Genomic DNA, 6,000 nt, shown 5'->3' on the forward strand with positions numbered 1-6,000 from the left:
CATACCATTACCACTACAATCATACAAATCACCCAAAAAAAACCCCAATAATACCCAATTAGGGTTTAACCAAACTTAACGAAACATTATAAAAATTATATAAAAAGCTTACCCTCGACACAACGATCACAACGGCGTAAAGAACGAGATGATCTGACACTCCTAGCCTTGGGATTTGCTAATAATGCGGCGAAAGCGAACAACGTAACTTTTAATCGTCTCTTTGAAAGGTTTTAGAGTGTAAAAAGCGTGTAAGGAAAAGTGACGAAAGCTTTACATACTAATCCCGCATTATTAACAAAACCCGTCAAAATCACCCGTAAAACACACTTACTCGATCGAGTAAGTGACTTACTCGATCGAGTGACCCTTACTCGATCGAGTCCCCAACTTACTCGATCGAGTACCCTACAGGAAGACTACTGTTTTGCGTAAAAGGCTACTTACTCGACAGAGTAAGTCCTACTCGATAGAGTACCCATAGACATATAAATCGTAGTATTACAGTCTTCCCTCCTTAAAAAGAACTTCGTCCCTAAAGTTCAACCCACAAACAAAAACAAAACACACTAACACCACTCCGACACAACAGCATAACCAAAACCCAACACAAAACTCAAAACACACCTCCCAAAACAACACTCAACCCGACTCAAAACAACTACTAACTGAACTAAACCAACATAAAACATGCAAAAACTCTATGCGACCATCTCCTACCTCCTAAAAGAAACATGATTATGTCCCCGTAACCACACATACCTGATCAAACAGAGACGGATACCGTTCCCTCATAGCCTCTACCGCCTCCTAAGTAGCCTCCTCAACCTCATGGTTAGACCAAAGAACCTTAAGCAAGACCATTTCCCATGTCTAGTTTTCCTAACCTTGCGATCAAGAATCTGTTTCGGCACGTCAAGATAAGACAAGGACTCATCCAACTCGATGTTCTCTGCTTCTAACACATGTGAAGGATCACTCACATACTTCCGCAGCTGTGACACATGAAACGCAATATGCACTCTTTCCAAAGCAGCTGGTAAAGCTAACCGGTAAGCAACCTCACCCACACGATCCAAAATCTCATATGGTTCTATAAACTTCTGGCTCAGCTTCCCTTTCTTACCAAATCTCATGACTCCACGCATAGGAGACACTTTCGAAAGAACCTTTTCCCCAACCTGAAACTCTATGTCACGACGATGTAAATCTGCATAACTCGTATGTCGGTCCTGGGCCGCTTTCATCTTTTGCCTGATCAACTTAACCTGTTCAACCATCTCCTATACCATCTCTGGCCCTAATACCACTGCCTCAGCTATCATCCCAACAAATCGGACTCCTACATCTCCTCCCATAGAAAGCCTCAAACGGTGCCATGCCTATACTGGTGTGATAGCTGTTGTTATAAGAAAACTCAATTAGGTCCAATCTCTGTTCCCAGCTACCACCAAAATCCATAACACTAGCTTGCAACATATCCTCTAAAGTCTTGATGGTCCTCTCTGTCTGGCCATCTGTCGCAGGATGAAATGCAGTACTCATCTTTAAAGTAGTTCCCATCAACTCCTGCAACTCTTTCCAAAATCGTGATATAAACCTCGCATCTCTATCGGACACTATATCCTTAGACACCCCATGCAAACGAACCACATGCTTCCTATAAGCCAAATCTAATTGTGCCTTGGTCCAATTATCTTTCATCGGCACAAAGTGAGCTGACTTGGTCAGACGATTCACTATAACCCATATCATGTTATTACCCTGTTGACTCCTCGATAAACTCGCGATAAAATCCATAGAAATGGACTCTCACTTCCACTCAGGTACCTCATGAGACTGAATCTTACTTTGTGGTCGTCGCTACTCCTCTTTAACTCTCTGACATGTCAAACAACGAGCCACAAACTCAGCTGTTTCCTTCTTCATCCCAGGCCACCAGAAAGTCTTCTTCAAATCTTTATATAGCTTGTGACCGCCTAGATGTACCGAATATGGTGTGCAATGAGCCTCTGTCATGATTATTTTTTTCAACTACTCATCACTAGGAACACACCACCTCCCATCAAATCTCACACTACTATCTGTATGAATAGAGAATCTAGACATCGTCCCTTTCTCTACTCCAACTCTCCACTCCTCAATCTTAGGATCCAAAGCCTGTTTCCTGTGAATATCATCATAAAGGTCTGGCTCCACTGTCAAATCCCCTATAGCATCCTCTTTCTGTATCATATGTATCCCCAACTTCCCCACCTCATCTCTCAATCTCATCAAAGACATAGTTGTGCATAGAGAATGTACACTCTTCCTGCTCAAGCCATCTGCAACCACATTAGGCTTCCCTTCATGGTATATAATATCTATGTCATAATCCCCAATCAGCTCCATCCACCTCCTCTATCTCATGTTCAACTCCTTTTAAATGAAGATGTGTACTTGAGACTCTTATGATCTGAAAACACCTTAAAGGTCGCCCTATAAAGATAGTGTCTCCAAATCTTGAGAGCAAACACAACCGCACCCAACTCTAGATCATGTGTCGGGTAGTTCTCCTCATAAGGCTTCAGCTGCCTAGAAGCATAAGCAATCACCTTCCCATTCTGCATCAACACACAACCCAACCCATTCTTTGAAGCATCTGTATACATCTCAAAGTTCTCACTCCCTTCAGGTAATGCTAAGATTGGAGCTGTGGTCAAACACTCCTTTTAAGGTTTGGAACGCCATCTCACAACTTTCATTCCAACGAAACCTGTTTTCTTTCCTCATCAAAGCTATCATCAGTCTGGCTATCTTAGAAAAGTCTTCACGAACTGTCGATAGTACCCTACCAAACCCAAGAAACTCCTGATCTCAGCCACATTTTTCGGTGCTTCCCACCGAGTAACTGCCTCTATCTTTGCAGGATCCACAGCAACACCCTTCTTTGAAATCACATGCCACAGAAAAGCAACTTCCTCTAACCAGAACTCACACTTAGGCAACTTTGCATACAACTGATTGTCTCGCAAAGTCTGCAACACTATCCTCAAATGCTCCTCATGCTCCTCCTTAGTCTTAGAAAATACTAAGATATCATCGATAAAGACCACAACAAACCGATCCAAGAACTGACTGAAGACCCGGTTCATCAAATCCATAAACACTGCAGGTGCATTAGACAACCCAAACGCCATCACAACATACTCATAGTGACCATACCTCAATGTAAAAGTTGTCTTTGGTATATCCTCCTCCCGAATATTCACCTGATGATAACCCGACCTCAAATCGGTCTTAGAAAAGACCACTGCACCGTTCAGCTGGTCAAACAAATCATCTATCCTTGGCAAATGATACTTGTTCTTCACTGTAACTCTGTTCAGCTCCCTATAATCGATGTATAGCCTCAAACTCCCATCTTTCTTTTTCACAAACAACATTCGTGCTCCCCACGGTGATACACTAGGTCTAATGTATCCCTTCTCAATCAAATCATCCAGCTGCTTCTTCAGCTCCTCCAACTCTTTAGGACCCACACGGTACGGTGCCTTAGAGATTGGCCCCGTCCCCGGTTTTAACTCCACACTGAAATCTATCTCCCTCTTCGGTGGCAAACCCGATATCTCATCTGGAAAGACATCTGGAAACTCTCCCACCACTGGTATCTGATCAACTGTCGGACTCTCCATACTATGGTCTCTCACATGGCATAAGATCAACGGACACTCCTTCCTCAGATAAGACTTCAAGGTCATTGTTGCAATCAACTTAACTTTGGGTTTGAGAACAAATCCACGATAAGACACACTAATCCCCTTAGGACCTCTCAAAGAAACTCTCTTTTGATGACAATCTATCTTAGCCTTGTACTTACCCAACCAATCCATACCAACTATCATCTCAAAACCTTCCAAAGGCAACTCTAACAAGTCCACTGGTAGGTCAACCTGCCCAACTATCATAGACACCCTTCTATACAACCGCCCACATGATACAGACTCACCCGACGGTATAAAAACTTCCTCTTTTACAGACTCATACTCACTCAAACCCAAACGCTTAGCATCACTCGATGATACAAACGACCGTGACGCTCCTGAATCAAACAAAACAAAAGTAAAGACTTCATTAACAAGAAAAGTACCGGTGATAATGAGAGCATCATCCTCAGCTACTTTCTTCTCCATCATAAACAGCTTACCACTGGTCTTCTACCCACCTCCCTGGACAGTACTAGCTGAGGTAGACGGCTTAGCAGCCGACACCTAGTTGTTGTTGTTCGTCGCCGGTGTCTGCTATGAATTATCGCCATTGCGATTAACCCCACCGTTGTTGTTACTCTGACCACCCCGATTATTCCATGATCCAGCCGGTCTGTTACTAGCATAACTCTGAGAAGGACCCTGAGAAAAACTCCCCTGCGACGGTCTCTAGAAACCCCCACTCACAACACTGGTGCACTCATGCCTCTTGTGGCCCATACCGCCATAGTTAAAACAAGTCATACCCCAACTGCTACTACCACCATCACGACCACGCCCGTAAGAAGCTCCAGCACTAAACTCCGAACCTGAAGAGTACGCTCTCACCTGGTTATGACCGCACTTCTTGTAACTAGACTGACCACCACCCTCACTCTCAGCCTTCCTCTTCTCAGAAGCTCTCTCACGGTTCTCCTTGGTCATCTCAACTAACCTCTTATCCCTCCCAGCACGCTCATACACCTCCTTAACATCAGTAAGGACCCCTACCGGCAACTTCTCCATGATCTTGGGTGTCAACCCTTTATCAAACCCCAAAGCCAAGTTCTCTTGGTTCAGCCCCATATCCTCAGCATACCTCGATTTCTCGTTGAACTTATGATAGTACTCAGCAACTGTCATATCAGAAGTCATCTTAAAATCATTGAACTCCTCCTTCAGCTTACTACACATATGCTCCGGCATAAACTCTCGCCTCATAGCCCTCTTAAACTCATCCCATGGTATCGCAAGTAACTCCTGTTTCACATATAAATCCAAAGCACTCACCTTAACCTTATCCCACCACTCATCAGCTGCGTCCCTCAAGTAGAACGCAGCTTTTTCCACTCGAAGCTCCTCTAGACAATGAACTAGATTGAGTATATTCTCCATCTTTCTATGCCAATTATCCAGGAGAATTGGTGCCCCAGTCCCCATGTACTATTTAGGATTGAACCTTGCTATACGTATGCTTATCTTGGAGTGATCTGGCCCCGCCTCCTTATCTTTCCCCACTTTCTTCAAAGCCTCAGTAAGAGCATCTTGGTGCTCCAACATCTTAACAATATCATCTATGCTCATATTCTCTGCCCTAACATACAACGCGTTTCTTTTCGGCGGCATCTTGGAACTATATAAGAAAAGGTAAACATGAACACATATCCCATATCTCAAAACACGAATACGACCTGTACAACTCTTACTCGATCGAGTACCACAACCAACTCGATCGAGTTGAGGTCACTCGATCGAGTTGCCCACTTACTCGATCGAGTGCCTCGACTCCAGAACCTGACCAGAAAGCTCCCAAAAACATACTCGATCGAGCCAACCTCCCACTCGATCGAATTGACCCCACTCAATCGAGTGCCCTATCCTACTCGATCGAGGTCCCAAAAACAGACCACTGCCCAGAAACGGAAAACCACCTACTCGACCGAGTTACACCCACTCGATCGAGTCACTCACCTACTCGATCGAGTGCCCCCCACTCGATCGAGTCATGCAGACTCGTATACTACCCGCATGTTCAAACTCACACTTCCAACTATCTATACTCTTGCGCAAAACGACAAAAAACAACATATATACATATCTCTTTGTATACTCAAACAACAGTAACTTCCCTTCCATGTTTCTAGTTTGCCATGTTATAAATCAACTATCATGCCATTCATATATTCAATCAACAACATATATATTCATATCTTCATCTTCCTTCACTACACAACGCCCGTCCTCCACATATATGCATCCACCAATTCATACAACA

Source organism: Silene latifolia, chromosome 10 (genome assembly GCF_048544455.1).
Source record: "Silene latifolia isolate original U9 population chromosome 10, ASM4854445v1, whole genome shotgun sequence".
Classification (NCBI taxonomy): Eukaryota; Viridiplantae; Streptophyta; class Magnoliopsida; order Caryophyllales; family Caryophyllaceae; genus Silene; species Silene latifolia.